At 47.9% G+C, this 15,451-nt stretch overlaps 1 protein-coding gene across 3 annotated transcripts in view; it reads left to right on the forward strand.

Moving 5' to 3' along the window:
* The first annotated feature begins 2,547 nt into the window (after positions 1–2,547).
* Positions 2,548–15,451, forward strand: part of SETBP1 (SET binding protein 1) — a 375,817-nt gene continuing 362,913 nt past the window's right edge. For 2 of the 3 annotated variants that reach the window (XM_081251708.1, XM_081251710.1), the window contains exon 1: positions 2,548–3,173. The gene's annotated coding sequence lies outside the window, so the exon portion shown is untranslated. Of the gene's footprint in view, positions 3,174–3,741; positions 3,815–15,451 lie in introns of those variants that run through there. The other variant, XM_081251709.1, reaches the window with a different exon arrangement.

Consider the following 15,451-nt stretch of genomic DNA (forward strand, 5'->3'; position numbering starts at 1 on the left):
AAATTTAAGATATATCCAAAATACAGTATATGTAATGCATATTAGTATATGTAGATGTACATAGATATATATGTGCATATGTATGTGTACTTTATATATAGCTATATAAAACAAAGAGTGAGAAGACCCCCCTTTCCTTCCCCTCCTCTCACCCTCATGACCAAAAAATGGGCTACATATATGGAAGGAACATTGACTGAGAAGTCACAGGACATAGAGTCTGTTTATGGCTTTGCCTTAATTTAATGAGTTGGAGCAGTCCACTGCATCTCTGTCTCTGTTTCCTCAATTTTAAGATGATGGGGTTTGACTAGGTGATCTCTCAGGTAAACTTTTCCTGCACCATAATGCTGTAGACTTACCATCTATTATAGTGAATTTTTTTTTTTTTTTATGGTACGCGGGCCTCTCACTGTTGTGGCCTCTCCCGTTGCGGAGCACAGGCTCTGGACACACAGGCTCCGGACGCACAGGCTCAGCGGCCATGGCTCACGGGCCCAGCCGCTCCGCGGCATGTGGGATCCTCCCGGACCGGGGCACGAACCCGCGTCCCCTGCATCGGCAGGCGGACTCTCAACCACTGCGCCACCAGGGAAGCCCTATAGTGAATTTTTAATATGCCATGTGCTCTCTGAGCTGCTCTTCAAAGAAACACAACAACACAGGATGGAAGACCCTGTAAATATGCTAAGGTTAAGAAGGGAAAGGACTTGGGCAACAAGCCTTAGTTCTGGCTCAGATGACACCAGCCAGCCATATGCTCATGGGCAAACCCTTCTGATTTCTGGAGCTCAGTTTCTCCATTTGGAAAGTGTAGGCAAAAACCCACATGCTCTCTTAGTCCTCTGAGGGCTTTGGTATAGGATTTCAGAAATCTAGGTACAGAAGGAATCAGGCAAAGGTCATCTGATTGCACAGAATCTTTGTTTTTGACATCAAATTTTGTGCCTAGATCTTTATTTCTATTATCAGTTCATATGCCCTGCTGAGTTTTTTTCTAATTAAGCATTACCTTCCCACTAATAAAAACAGTACTCCAGTATAGGGGTAACAGAAGACCTATTGAAACATTGCTGGAACAGAGGTCTTGCAGTGTTGAGTAACAGAGGAAACGTTTTTGGCCAATCAGAACATTTCTCTGGCAAAAAGAAGACAGCAAGGGCACTTTGGTCAGAGGGCAGTGATCTGTTCAGAATCAGACTGAACCTGATCCAGGGACATGGACCAGGATGGGAGTTACGGGGTCCTCAGAGCCAGTCTCCGTTGCTGTACTTCATTACATCGTTCCTGTGAAAAGAGTGATGAGGGTGAAGAAGCTCTGTGACAGAATTCACACGAGCAGGCGACCCAGGTCTTCAGTGGCTGATGTGGTTGGTGGGGTTCATTCCCAATCACGACCAAATCATTCCTCAATCCGAAGTCCCAGAACTCTCAATATAAAACGTGGTAAGCAGGAGTTCTCTCACAATCCAAGTTTTGAGTAAACTCTACACAAGGTCTTTAAGCAAAACCACTTGCAAACCTTCCTGAATCCCTATCTGTCCTATAATGTAGAAACACCCCTGAGGGGTTACATTCCTCAGTTGCCTGGGGTTGCAACTGAGTGGCCTTAATAGGTCCACTTTTGCAGCCCCAATACAAGTAGTCAAAGAGATTAAAATACCACTATATTTTGTATGAACTGAAGACATTCCACCTTATTCTTTTCACCATCCTTAATAGAGAATTGCATGCCAACGTCATCTCTCAGTGTCTTTCCCCTCATCAACTGTCGAATTTTTGTGAATAACGAGAAAATGCACATAAGCATCTGAATGCATACATGTCGCTTAACAAAAATATAACACCCTGAAATGTAATTACCAGGTTAAAAAAATGCACCCAGTTTCAGAGCCTATCACATCTCGCGCCTCGGCGCGCAGTTCCCCCAACACTGCTCCTGTTGTGTCAGATAGTGGCAGTGTTGAGCCCGGGAGCCGGTGCCGAGCCCGCGGCGGTCCCCGCGGCAGCCCAGTCTCCGCGGCGGACTCCGGCGCGCAAACCCACTGGGCCTCGAGGGCGTAGGGGAGCGGGGGGGGCGCGAGGGCGGCGAGGGGTCCCCGGTCCGCCTCCACGAAGTGTTTTCCTTATCCCCAGGCACAAGCCCCACTCCCTCCAATTGATCGAAATTCACAGAAATTCACTGCAGGAGGGTGAAGGGAGAGGTCGCTCGCCGGTTACTGGCTGTGCCTCCCCCGGCTCAAGTCGGGGAAGCGGCCCCCGATCGGCTGGGCGAGCGGTGTGGGTTCCCGCACCCACTCCGAGGCAGATCGCGGGGTGGCTGTCCCCGTTCGGCTCAGCCGCGCTGCCGCTCCGATCCTCCCCCTCCCCCGCCCGCGCCCTCCCCCTTCCTTTCACTAGGACTCCGGGACTCGGGAGAGGGCGCGGGAGGCAGCCACTCGGGCCCGACCCCACTCCAGCGCTCGCCGGGGACGCGGGCGGGTGGCGAGGGGACGCGGCGGGGGCGCGGGTCGGGCGCGGCCATGGAGCGGCGGCGGCGGCGGCGGCGGCAGCACTAGCGACCGCGGGCGGACAAGCTGGCGGGCTGGGCCGCCCGGCGCCGCGGACCGAACTGCACAGCTCAGCAAAAGCGCCCTCGCCCTCCGCGCGCCGCCTTCTGCGAGCCCGAACCCGGCAACATTTTCTAAGGCTCCAATCCATCCTTTGAAGAAAAGAAAAAAAAAATAGCATTGATTGGAGAGACTGGGATAAATATAATTTGGGGGGTGGGGGGGGGCTCCTGCTAAAATTAGCCAGGCCCGCGGCGCGCGGTGTGCGAGTGTGTGCGTGCGGGCGTGTGTGTGTGAATGTGATTACTCCAGGACTCCTCGGGCTCCGGAGACGCCATTTTCCCCCTTGATATCTCTCTCCGTAAATCGGTGGCGCGGCGCAGGCGACAGCGCCGGGCGGGAAGCGCGGGGCCGGCCGGGGCGCCCGCCGCTCGCCTCCGCCTCCGGGCGCCCGGGGGCCCCGGCGCCCCCCGAGCGAGGGTGGCCAGCCCGCGGCTCGCCGTGTGACAGATGCTCATCGCTATGGAGTTGCCGCAGCAGCACCTTCGGGGGCTCGGGCGAGCGACGGGAGCCGGGATCTGAGCGAGCGCCGGGGCCAGCGGAGCCGGAGTCGCCGGGACGTGGGTGAGCACGCGCGGCGACCTTGGCCCGGGAGCCCGGCGCCCAGCCTCCAGCCACGCCGCGGGCCGCCGCACTCTCGGGGTCGGGGGCGGTGTGTGTTCCCTGCATGAAAAAGTTAAAGCTGCCTCGCCGGGGCTTTGACTTTGCACCGATGGGAAGGGGGAGACCGGGCCGAAGGGGCGGGATGCCGGTCCCGGCGAGGCTGCCGAGGATGGGCGCGATTACGGCCCGCCGGCGGTGGGCAGAGATGCTGGCTCATTTGAAGTGACTCGTTGGTGGCGGCGTCGGGCTGGAGGTCTGGGACCTTATTGAGTTTGGCCTAATCTGATCCCCCCCCGCCCCCCGACCCCGGCCTTCTCCCTCCCCACGCCTTTTGCACCCTCCCTCCGTCCGGCCGCTGACTGCCGGGGCTGGCGGGTTTGGCGTTGGTGGAGTGGACTAGAGAGGGAGAGGGGGGAGGGAAAGGGGTGGGAAGGCGGCAGGATATTTTTTTCTCTCTCTCTTTGTAACTTGCAGGTTAAGTGGAGCTAGAGAGCTACATTGTATCTAGTTAGATTTTTTTGGGGGGTGGGGGGGAATGTATCAGAATCTAACGTGTCGTTAATAGAAAGAAGAACAGGGAAGAAGTGGTCCAAACGGCGAAGGTTGGTGTGTGCTTGCGTCGTGGCTCTGTGTGAGTCTTTTTCTTAAAATCTTAATCAATGGATCTGAGTCTCTTTCTCGTGCTCTCCGGTTTTGGGACTCTGAAAAGACAGGAATTCCCTTAAAAGCAGACGAATGCCTTTTTTGAAAGCACGCATTGTGTGTGTTTCTAGAGGAGCCGTGGTCTTGGGAATTAACGACAGGCTTCCCCGTTCGGTGGTTTCCAGTGGGAAATAACTACTGAAAGGGAACACTTCAGTATCGATTTATTGTTTTTGTCTTTCAAACGCTTATCTCTTTGACTAAAATACTGTAGGAGAAGTTCCACAGAGACAAAGTCAGGTAAACTGGACTGGGCAGATCTCTAGCAAGATGGTGATAACGCTGATGCTGTTTTTGGTGTCTATTTGTGATGGAAGCATTGTTGGGTAATAGCAATTTCTGATCGGTAGAGCATGCTGGCTCTACAAAAATAAGGAACTACCGAAATGCTGTCTTCCAGTCCCCATCCCCTACAGGCTGCACACACCCCTCCTCTCACAGCCCACACCAGTTACAATTCTGAAATAGGATCCAACTGGAAATATTTTCTTTGGAGATCGGAAAGTTGTGCAGTTGGAAGTATGAGATGAGGCTAGAGGTACTGGGAGTGGGGGGAGCGGGTTCTTATTGCCCCTTGATGCTGCATTTATTCTTTATGTGTGTCTCTGTGGGTTCTGAGGGTGTGTATAGTGGTCTAGGAGGACTGTTCAGGGAAGGATTTCCGATTCGTTTCCGCTTCAAATAAACTGTCCTGATAATCTCATGGTTGACATCTAATGCTAAAAGGCCAATTTGTGTTTCTGTATATCCCTGCAGAAGCTCTTCTCCGAAAGGGCAGTTTATTTTGGAATTCTACCACAGCTACTTTTCCTTCCAAGCTTCCCCGTCCCCTTCACCACTATCCACACCTTTTTTCCTAAAGTTAGTTGGAGTCTATGGTTTTTATGGAGATACTAATATTACTTATTTTCCTCTTACATTATTTGTTATTCTCTTCCTTTTCATTCCTTTACTGTTCATCCTGTTTTTCTTCTTTTCCTGTAGTTTTATGCAAAAACTAACTTTATAAAGTCGCCATTGCCAAAACTATCTGGCAGTCCTGCCCTATCGTTTACCCTCCTGTAGTTTACACAGGTAAATCAGATGTGCCCTTCCCAATCCATCCTTATCCTCAAAACGTGTGTGTATGTGTGCACATGCACACTCGTGTGTTTTGGAGGGGCAGGAGTCGTTTGGGAAGAAGGACGTGGAGAGGAGAGGAAGGGTGTTCTATGCAGGCCACATCTGCAGCACTGGGGCCGGACCAGGATGGTCTGGGAGAGTTATCCTCACACACCCCAGTTGGATGTTGTCTGGCTGGGATGGGGAGGCGGAGCCAGCTGTCCAGGGGCCTGTGAGGGAGGAGAAAGTTTGTAGCACTTTAAAATGTAGCCAGTTTACAATCCCAGGTCACTCCCTCCCCTTTCTCCTGCTTTCTGTGGTTTCTGCCATCCCAAGACTAGTGGAGGGAGGTGTGATATCTTTTGCCCTGACTTGGAAGTCCCAGGTTTCAGTTAAGCTGAAGATGCAGTATTTTCCTCTGTACTTAATTGCTTTGCCTGCTACCAAAGAAGGGCTTCAGGACAGATCAGAAGAGTATGGTTAAACACAGAGTATTTGCAAACTCCAGGGTATATGTAGCCTGAGAAGATAGGAGACCAGGTACTCAGAAAGTGCTGCTTTGCACACCATCTCCCCTCCCCCATTAAGGAAATAAAAGTCTTAGTCTTTGGAAGTTGAATTGGTGTTAGAGTTGGGCTCTGGGAGCTGCTAGCCACTACAGTAACCTGAGCGGGGCTGGGGGGAGGAGGTGGTGAGTGAATGCTATTGGGAGCCAGAGGAGGGAAACAGACTTGTCTCCCTTAGCAGGGAAAATAGATGTGTCACTGGAATAAACAAATTGGAGGTGGGGGATGGGATGGCTTGTAGTGAACATAAGGAGGAGTGGCTGAGAGGCAGTGATGTGGTCCCTAAGGGGGACACTCATAGCTTGGGAGAAAATATCAACTGCCTTATATGTTCACGAATGGGCTAGGCAAGTGAAGGAGTGTAATCGAATCTTTCGTATGTTAACATCAGAACATCCCATAGGAAGGCACTGCTGGCAGGCCCAGTTCTGGACTTCACACAGGGGAGGCCTAGGGGTGTACCTGAGTGAACCAAGGAGCCCCTTTGGTGCCACGAGGGCTTCTGGTCCTGTGAGTGCATTATTCATGGCAAGCTAGTTTGTAAATCACCTGACCTAAATGAGGGCTGGGGGCAAAGAGAGAACAGTGCTTGGAATCTTTGTAGAAAGTTTAGTTGAAAATGGTCAGTGGGGAGAGGCAGGAGTTTGCTGAAGAAGAAATAAATAGGTAGGCACTTTCCCCTGGATTCTTGATTCCATTTCTGCTGTTATCTTGACTTTCAATTCCATTAGGAGCGGAATCAATACTTCTCTGGCACAAAAAATGTACCTCTAGGAGGGCAGAGTTCTTTCAACCTGGTCATTATTTTTAGTTGTACTTTATTTAGTCTCTGCTCTGAAGCTTCTATATGATATGCAAAAGGAGGAAGATGAGAGGTGGCTGGATGGATGGAACATCCTTTCTGAAGTCTTGTAGAGACACTGAAACTTGGCTGGGCCTCAGCGGCCCAGAATGCCAGTTTTTCCCTTGGAGACTTGAAGTTTTAATTGAAACCAGATAGCTATTAAGAGTGGACCTGGCCAAACAAAACCTTGTTTTCTTCACTGCTCAGGAATGGGAAATAAATAATTTTTTGCTGATGGCATTTCAAGTTGCTTCAGTTTTGCTCCTGCCAGAAGAATGGGGTAAATTATTATTAACACATTAACATTGTAAGAAGTTGCAGTGCCTTAAAAAATGAGATAATGTTACCGAGTTTGCTTAGAGACCCACTGTGTGGGAGAGGTCTATTTGGGGGTGGAGGTGGAGACAAGAGGCTGCTCTTATCCTGGAGGGGTGGCAGGACTGCCCTGAGAAAAGGAGGCTCATAGAGTTCTGGCCACATATCACTATGCTTGGTCGTTGGGTTCCTGTGAAGAAGTGAGCAAAGCAGTCCAATTCCATTGCTGTCCTATGGTATATTGTGAAACCTGGTGAGCTTCCCAAAATGTTTTGGGTCAGGATTGAATAAGGAGTACAGCCATCAGACCTATTGCCATAGGTGTGAGCTTCATTTAGGGTTGTTTCTAAAGGAAACCCTGGTGTTTCACAAACTCTCCATGAAGTTGCAGACACTTTGGGCAGCCAAAGTCTTGTTAAGTGCAGAAAAGTAAACACCAAGATGCCCGCAGAGTGTACTACTTCATGAACGCAGGGGAAAGATGCCAACTTACATTCTTGTTTGGCTTTAAGTATTTATTTCCATTTTCACTTAGCCTACTACTAGATTCTTATGCCTCCTTAGACATACCAGGTTGGGGCAATATGAAGTTTTGGGGGAAACTGGTGACCTTAGATAACTGAGTCCAACTTAGTGGCCCTTACATTTCACATCTGGAATTTTCAGAGTCAGGTCAGAACAGCTTCCCTTTCAGAGTTGGTTTTTTACCCCCTTAGAGAGTACCATCTAAGGTTGAGGAAACATTATTTTTTTAATGGCCTTTGGTGTGGAAACCTGCAGTTGACTTCCTATCCAGTTCAGAGCAAATAATGCCAGGGTCAAATGGAGAATGTGAGCAGCCCTGAAGTCCACAGGATCCCTTGGGAGGAAGCAGCTACCCCTCCCCAGGAGCTAATGATGAATTGTGATCTGCAGATCCATGAGAAATAATTACAGGCAAAGCCAGCTGAGCTAACCCCCAGGCAGGCAGAGGCTTCCATCTTTCCATGTGCTGGGAAGGGAGAGGGGATGAATGGAGAGCAGATAAGAGTTTCAGAACTTTGCCAGCTTGGAAAAATGTTTCTTTGACCCAACTTATCTTTTCCTATCAAAACATACTCCTTTTTATATGCATGGCACTTTTTTCTTTTCAAAAACATCTTTATACCACATCTGCCCCCTTGATTTTCTAAGGAGGAAGGAGGCTTACTAAGCATTTTATCCCCTTTCAGAAGATGAGCCCATTGATGTGCTGACTTGCTGAAATGACACAAGTTGGTGGCCCACATGGGACCAGATGGCTCTGTTAAAGTGTGAAGAGCGTCACACCTGAAGTGACAAGATCTGCTTTGGATCCTGTCCCTACTATTTCCCAGCTAAATGTCCCTGGAAAGTTATTTAACCTCTTTGGGCCTCAGTAAACTAATCAGTAAAATAGGGATAAAATATGCTTACCCTGCCTACTACATAGGGGTTCTGCGGATTAAATAATACCAGCTAATTTCAGTAATTGAACTCTGAGAGGATTTCCACACTGCCTCCTGGAAACTGATGTCTGGGATTATTGTCACCATCTCTTGGAGGTTAATAACCTCTTGGTATGACCAGAAATGCCTGTAGAGGCCCCTTGTGTTATAAGACAGTCAGGGAATAGTTGTTTTGTGCTCCTGAGTTGACCAAAGGGGAAAAAAAGTGTGTACAGTATATGTATTTTAAATCAGTTGAATTGTTGGACGCCTACTTTGCATATACATCTGAGACTCAGAGTCTCAGATAGTATGCAATTTTGACTCAAGGCTGTATTGGTGCTCAGGAAATGCTCTTTGAGTTAAGAATGAGAAGGAGAAAGAAAAAGACATGGAGACACACAGAGAGGAGAGGTAATGGGTGGCGAGTGCGAGGGGGAGAGTTTTCATCAGGGAGCCACAGTGGCTGAGAAATGATATTGAAGACAGAATTTGCACCCTCTCTAAAGAACAGAACTGAGAGCAAGATTGCATCTGTCCCGACTAACCCAGCAAGTTCTCTCGAATCAGGGAGGTTCTTCACCGTCCATTTGCTGTCTGACTCTTCTGTATTGCTCCTCTTTCTCTTTCTCACGCTTCCTGGCTCGTCCTGTCCAGCAGCCTGTACCAGGCACCTTGCAGCACTCTCGGGGGAACCCCGTTGTATGCAGCACACACAGGCTCTGCTCCCATGAGACTCATTTCCTGGCAGACCCTAGGCACTATGTACACTTGTCCACCTCCACACCTCTGCCCCTTCTGTATCAACGACTCCTCTCTGGTAGGTGTCCCTATTGGTCCCTTTTAGCCAAAGTGTCTACTTCTTCGGACACCTGACCAGCTCTTAGCTCTTCAGTGCCTTCTCCAGAGCGCTTCAGGACTAAAGTACTTGCCGGGCATCTGGCTCGTGCTGCTTTGTTCTTCGTTGTCACTCACCTCTCCAGGCTGTGAGTCCTTGAAGGATGGGGCCAAGTTGGCCCCACAAAGCCCTACTTATGAATGACTTCTGTTGCATGAATGAATCACAGAATTTATGCAGAGATAGAATATTAAAAGTGAATGTTGTTTAAGATACACTAAAGCTCTGCACGGTGAAGCAACACAACGAGGACCTCTTCGACAAAGTGAATAATAAGTACTTACGTCAACGGCTTTTTATACTTTTGGCTATCTTTCAGGGGCAATCGCCCACTCTCAGTTTCTCCCTCAAAGCCTAAGAGTTAATGTTTTACTGCATGTTACATCCTATCAGTCACTGATTCACTCATTCATTCAATCATCAAAATATTTATTAAGTACCTACTAGAGCCTCCTCGCCCCTCTCGCACACATAGCTCTTGACTTTCTCTGAAAATTCCAATTGCCTTTTTGTCCACCACACTCATTTTGGCACTTAACCATGCAGTCTTCTTTGTTACTTAAGTCCAAGTGCTTCCCACTCCTTGGGGACTGAGTGCGCCTGGCTGCAGTGGAAAAGAAGCTGAGCAGAGAAATGCACTCAGGGGAAAGTTCCAGGGACAGGCTTCTGAGAGGCAGGCTGCAGGCTGGGCTGTCTCCCCGTCAGCACATGGTGTGGGACCAGCTGTACTGCCTTTTTGCTCCTTAGCTTGAGCCACGGTAAAGAGAAAGAGTTTGGATTGATGTGGAGGGAGGGCCCCTTCTGAAATTCTGTGACTCTATAGGTAGAAGTGTCCTGGGCATTTTAAAGGTTTCTTAAAGCTCAGAACTCCTGGCACCCCAACAACACCACTCCCACTGAGGATCAGTGAACTTTGCTAAGTGTTTAGTGTGGATGAGAGTTACCTTCAGAAGGGGAACTGGGACCAGGAGAAACTCCCTAGTGAGCACCAAAGAGCCAGACTTGGGGACACGGAAAGGAGAGGAGGGGATGGGGAGCTAAGTGTGAAGAAGTACTGTAGTGAATAATGGGGAAGGAAGAAAAGGATTGATCCTCTACGTCTTTTGAAAACTGGCCCCCATTGGTGAAATGACTGAGTTGAGACAACGGGAATGAAGCAGCCAAAGACGGCTTCTGGAAAATCTAGACTATATTCCCTATCTGGGCTTTGCTACTGCTTCCTGTGCCCAGTAGGCATTTGGAATCTCTGCCATGGTTACTTTCGGACCTCATGGATCTCGGGGGCTAGGCATTATTTTCTTGTGTAGATTCTGTTGGGCATGAAGGCTAGGGCTGTGCCTGTGCTCCCGGGATGTCTGCTCAGTCCCCACAGCAGAGTCTGCCCTTTCATGGCCTGTGTTCAATAACAATTAGTGAGTTGGTTTGTATGCATTTTGAGATGAAAGCGAGTGACCCGCAGTTTGTCCAAAGCCAGAGGCCTCTGAGATTAGGGTTGGGGTGGAATCAGGAAAGCTGGGTTTTGACCTGAGTTCAGAGGGCATTCTGAGTCACCTAGGAGCACACTGCTTGAGTATTTAGGAAGAGCAAGGCTCTACAAGCTACTGAGATGCTGCAATTACTTTTACTCTAGGACTTGGAATAGAAAAAAAAAAAAAAAAGGCAAGGAACTCAGTTAGCCTAACTCCGTAAAAAGCAATTTCTTCTTTATTCCTTTTATCTGCCAAAGATTGAGAGTTTTGTCAGTGGAAAGAAACTGCTTGGGGTTTGAACTTGGGCCTGGAAAGATGTAGTTGCTGGAGATGCTGAATTTGATGAATTCAATGCAGTGGCCTGAGAACTCTCATTAGAGGCAATTGGGGCACAGTTGTTGTGCTTGTAGCAAAATAATGAAATCTGGGTGGCAAGTCCCTTGCAGTTGTTGGGTGGTATGTCTGTGACCTATTGTTATTCAAGCAATGAGAGCTTTGATTTTTTTTTTAAAGTCTTGATTCATAATGGTGACTAAAAAGGATGATTTGATGCGAAAGCCCTGTGGGCCTTCTCTCTGTTCATTATTCTGTACTCCAGAGCCTGATTACAGTCGGTTTTTGGATCCACATGTGTTTATTAAGGTCCCATCATTGCAATTTGTTCCATTGTTCTTGGCACTGTTGGGTGAGAAAGGTCTGGTATGAGACATGGCTTCTGCCCTTGGAGAATGGACAGTATGTCTGGAGAGACAGGCTTAGCTCAAATGGAAAGCATCCGTCTGAAGCCAAAGTGGGAACATGATCTATGTGGAATTATGCTATTTGGTTGATCAGGGATAAAGTGGTCAGGGAAGGCTTCAAGGAGGATGTGGTTTGGGGGTTGATGGTGGAACTGAAACAAGGGGACATTCTTGGTGGGTACAGTAGCAGAGATGGGACAAAGTTTGAATGTGAATTTGGAATTGCCACAAGGAAACGAATGCTAATCATGAACATGTACTGCATCTGGTAGGAGCAGGGAGGCCTTGATGCAGAAGGTCCAGCTGTCTGATATTGAGGCACAGGTCACCCATGGCAGGCATCTTGCTGGTCTGAGGTTTCCTGACAGCAGTGGGAAGGACAAAACTCAGGGCTGTCTAAGTTGGGCCCAATCTTAGCTGTCCAGAATTTTCATTCAAACTCATCAACTTTTCAACCTTCTGATTCAGCAAACTTGGTTTGCTCATTTACATTTAAACATGAGTATGATAGACCCTGATGATGCTCTGGGGACCTCGAGAGATACAGAGGAGGTTGTCTCTGTTCTCAACCTGATGGAAGACTCCATAAGAACTCATGAAAACCAGTGGAGGAGCAGCAACAGAGGACAGTCATGTAGGGCTCTGTGGAGTGTCAGTCAGCAAAACAGATGGGATGGGGTCCCGTGAGGAATAGGCCAAGGCTACATCTCCCCTGAGCTGAGATGGGAGCCATGACTGGAGTTTTCAGAATGTGAGGAGGGTAGGTGTGAGGAACACTTCCAGGCATGCCACACAGGAGAGAATCCTGACATCTGACTGTCCTGCCCACTACTAGTCCTGTCAGCCACCAACTCTTCAGTCTGGAGTCCAAAAGAGGCACCTTTAGGACAAAAATAAAACTACATATAAACATTCAGAATGGGGATCAGCCACTCTGGGAAACAAAGAAGCTCTGTGATACAGGTACTCATTTCCAGGAGTTTAAAGCATAATTGGAGATTCAAGTTTCAAGTAACAATGCAATATTTAAATGACCATGCAGGAAAGCTGAAGGAGAAATATAACAAAGGGCAGGAAATGGAGCCAGTATTTGTTTACTCTCTGGTATGCCTAGCATCTCCTTTGTGGCAGAAGCACAAACATGAAAGTGTCAGATTACACTTTACATTCAAATGACAATAAGCAAAGCGATTGCTGAATCGATGGTTGAGAAGTCAAGGAATTTGAATTAAGACTGAACAGGTAAAATTAAAGGGCCTTGAAAGAATGACTAGGGAATTTATTATCTGTTTGATTATTCGGTTTAGCTGCATTGCCCTCAGATAAGTCTACCATTTTCATACCAGTTTACATGTGGTATGGTGGAGGATCAGAGTTTAAGTGACTACTAATGCTGAGTATTTAAAGACTGGTAGCATTATAGTTCAATGGAAAGCAAGTGACAGTTGGAGTCAGACAGAACTACCTCTGTGATTTCAACAAATATCTCAATTTCAGTTTTCTTATCTGTAAAATGGGTACATCTCAGGGTTAAATCAAAGAATAAACTTAAAGCACTTATTATATACTATTTCTCTCTTCAAAGTTAGGATCATTTTCTTTACCATGTGGATCTTCTTTAATATACTTGGACAAGAAATATTATGATCACAGTTATTTCTTACCGGCCAACCCTACATATTTAACCTATTTAGGTGCTATTCTGCGTATATTATTTACTTTTTTCCTTGGAAGAGTCTGTGAAGAGATTAGGAGGCTGATGAGAAAACTGATGCCCAGAGAATTTAAGTGATGTGGCAAGTCAGATGGCAAACTGGTTTTAGAGCTCCTATGTATAGAAGTAGCTAGGAGCGTTTGGCCAAAAGCTGGCATCACTTTGTGTTTTAGAGACATCATGATCTAAAAGTAAAAGCACAGACTTTGGAATCATATAAGCCTGAATTTGATTGTGGCTCTGGCACAGGTAGCGTGTGCCCTTGAGCAAATGCCTTCCTGGACATTTACATTTACATTTCCACATCTTTTTTTTTTTTTGCTGTACGCGGGCCTCTCACTGCCGCGGCCTCTCCCGTTGTGGAGCACAGGCTCCGGACGCGCAGGCTCAGCGGCCATGGCTCAGGGGCCCAGCCGCTCCGCGGCATGTGGGATCTTCCCGGACCGGGGCACGAACCCGTGTCCCCTGCATTGGCAGGCGGACTCCCAACCGATGCGCCACCAGGGAAGCCCCATTTCCACATCTTTAAAATGAGGATGGGTCTTCTGCATCACAGGGCTGTTGTTTGGATTAAATTGATAATGGCTGTAGAGGCCATTTGTTGTATTTAACCCCCTGTCACACTACAAGTGTGTGCTTTTCTTGACTGAGTGGAAAAATACAGGCAACAGGTAATACGCCAAGACCAGAGCTCCACCTGTAAACTTGAGGATTGGCCTAGCCAGTGCTGTGGAGACCTCTCCCCAGGGCCGAAGACCCAGGGCTCGTGCTGTTGTGTTGTGTTATTGGTTCCCAGAGGAGGCACTGTTTTTGCTGCTAGAACTGGAACTGTTGGTTAACAGTGTGCTCTCGGCCTCAGGCCTCGGGAGTTTGATTCTGCTTCTCTCCCTGTCATGGAGATCCCTAAGCACAGGAACTGATTCTTAGTTTTATGTTAGGTTCAGCCAAGCAGACCTGCAGAACTAGTAAAACCTATGCAGAGGTGTAAGGTACCAGCTCTGTCTTTGAAGGGCTCTGGTCGTAAAGTTGAGGAGAGAGGGCTCAGCACCTGAGAAGGTCAGAGCTGGAGGGCCACAGAATTCACCTCATCACCTCCCGTGTTCTACAAATGAGGATGGGGAGACCTAGGGAGAAAAAAGAACTTGCCTAAGTCCACCCAGCTCCGAATGGCAGAGCAGGGAATTGAGTCTGGAATTCGTGGCTGAACTAAGTCTTATTTCCTCCACAAGACAAACTGGGTAGAAGAAGAAAGCAATAGTCAAACAACATCAAAACACTCACGTTAGTAGGTACAAATTAAACTACTTGTTTGTGCTTCCCATTGTAAAGGGAGATGGAGGAGGTTGGTCTCCAACGCCCAACTCTCGGGCTTTACTTGGGATCTGCAAAGAAAAGGCAACATTTAGCTAAAAGCCAGTGTGGGTGACACAGACTACAGGAGTAAATGAAATTTACCAAAAGTTTTGAATGCCCACTAAGGTGATCCCAACATGATCTTTCATAAATATCTTATTTAATCTTCAATTACTTCTCAAAACAACCCTTGAGGTAGGATTATTACCTAATTTCCAAATGAAACTTGAACGGTTTAAATGTAATTTCCAAGAACACAACTACTAAATGGAAAAGAGAGGTTAAGTAATCTAAACCTGTGACATCAAATCAGTGCTACTTCCATTCCTCTTTTCAAGGGGAAACATGGCTTGGACACTTGCTGTTGGACACTTACTGAGTATGTTCACTGTCCTCTGAACTGTGGTAGAGACCCACTTAAAACCCAGCCGTTAACACTGCAATACAGTTTGCCAAATGCTTTGATAGCAAAATGCCCAGGGAAGTGAGAGCAAGACCACCTGTGAGTGTGAGTGTGTATAAGTGTGTGTCTATACATGTGTACACACAAGGGGAAAGGAGGAGAAAAGGAAGGCCCAGCCAGTCTTCATGAAGGAAGTGAAACTTGACACAATTCTTGAAGGATGACTTAGAGGTAACCAGGTAGAGAAAGAAGAAAGGATGGGCCAGCCAGAAGAATTAGGGGATTATATGAAGTTAAGCAAATCAGTGGGATTTGGGGGAGCTGCCACTCAAGAGATGGTGCTGGGGAATGTGGTGGGTGTAGGACTCAGAGAACGCTGCTTGGAGGAGGTGAACTGTGATCAGGAATGTACCACACAGGTATGTAATATAAAAAAGCCACTGAGTCTGCTCTTCATTCTCTGCTGGAGACCACTGGTGTGTCTGCAGGGTCAGAGAGCTGTGGGCAGAGCTGCCTTTGCCCTCGCTGATTGAGAGCTGGTAGGGGCTGGGTTGCTTGATCACTTTATCGGTGTTTATGGAGCTTTTACTCTGTATGCTTCTGCAGCATGTGGACTTTCAGAGACACAGCACTCAGAGTCATGGGCATCTGAGTCAAATGGCACCTGGCAGGTCTTTGACACAGCCTCT

Source organism: Mesoplodon bidens, assembly GCF_964165515.1.
Source record: "Mesoplodon bidens genome assembly, chromosome: 13".
Classification (NCBI taxonomy): domain Eukaryota; kingdom Metazoa; phylum Chordata; class Mammalia; order Artiodactyla; family Ziphiidae; genus Mesoplodon; species Mesoplodon bidens.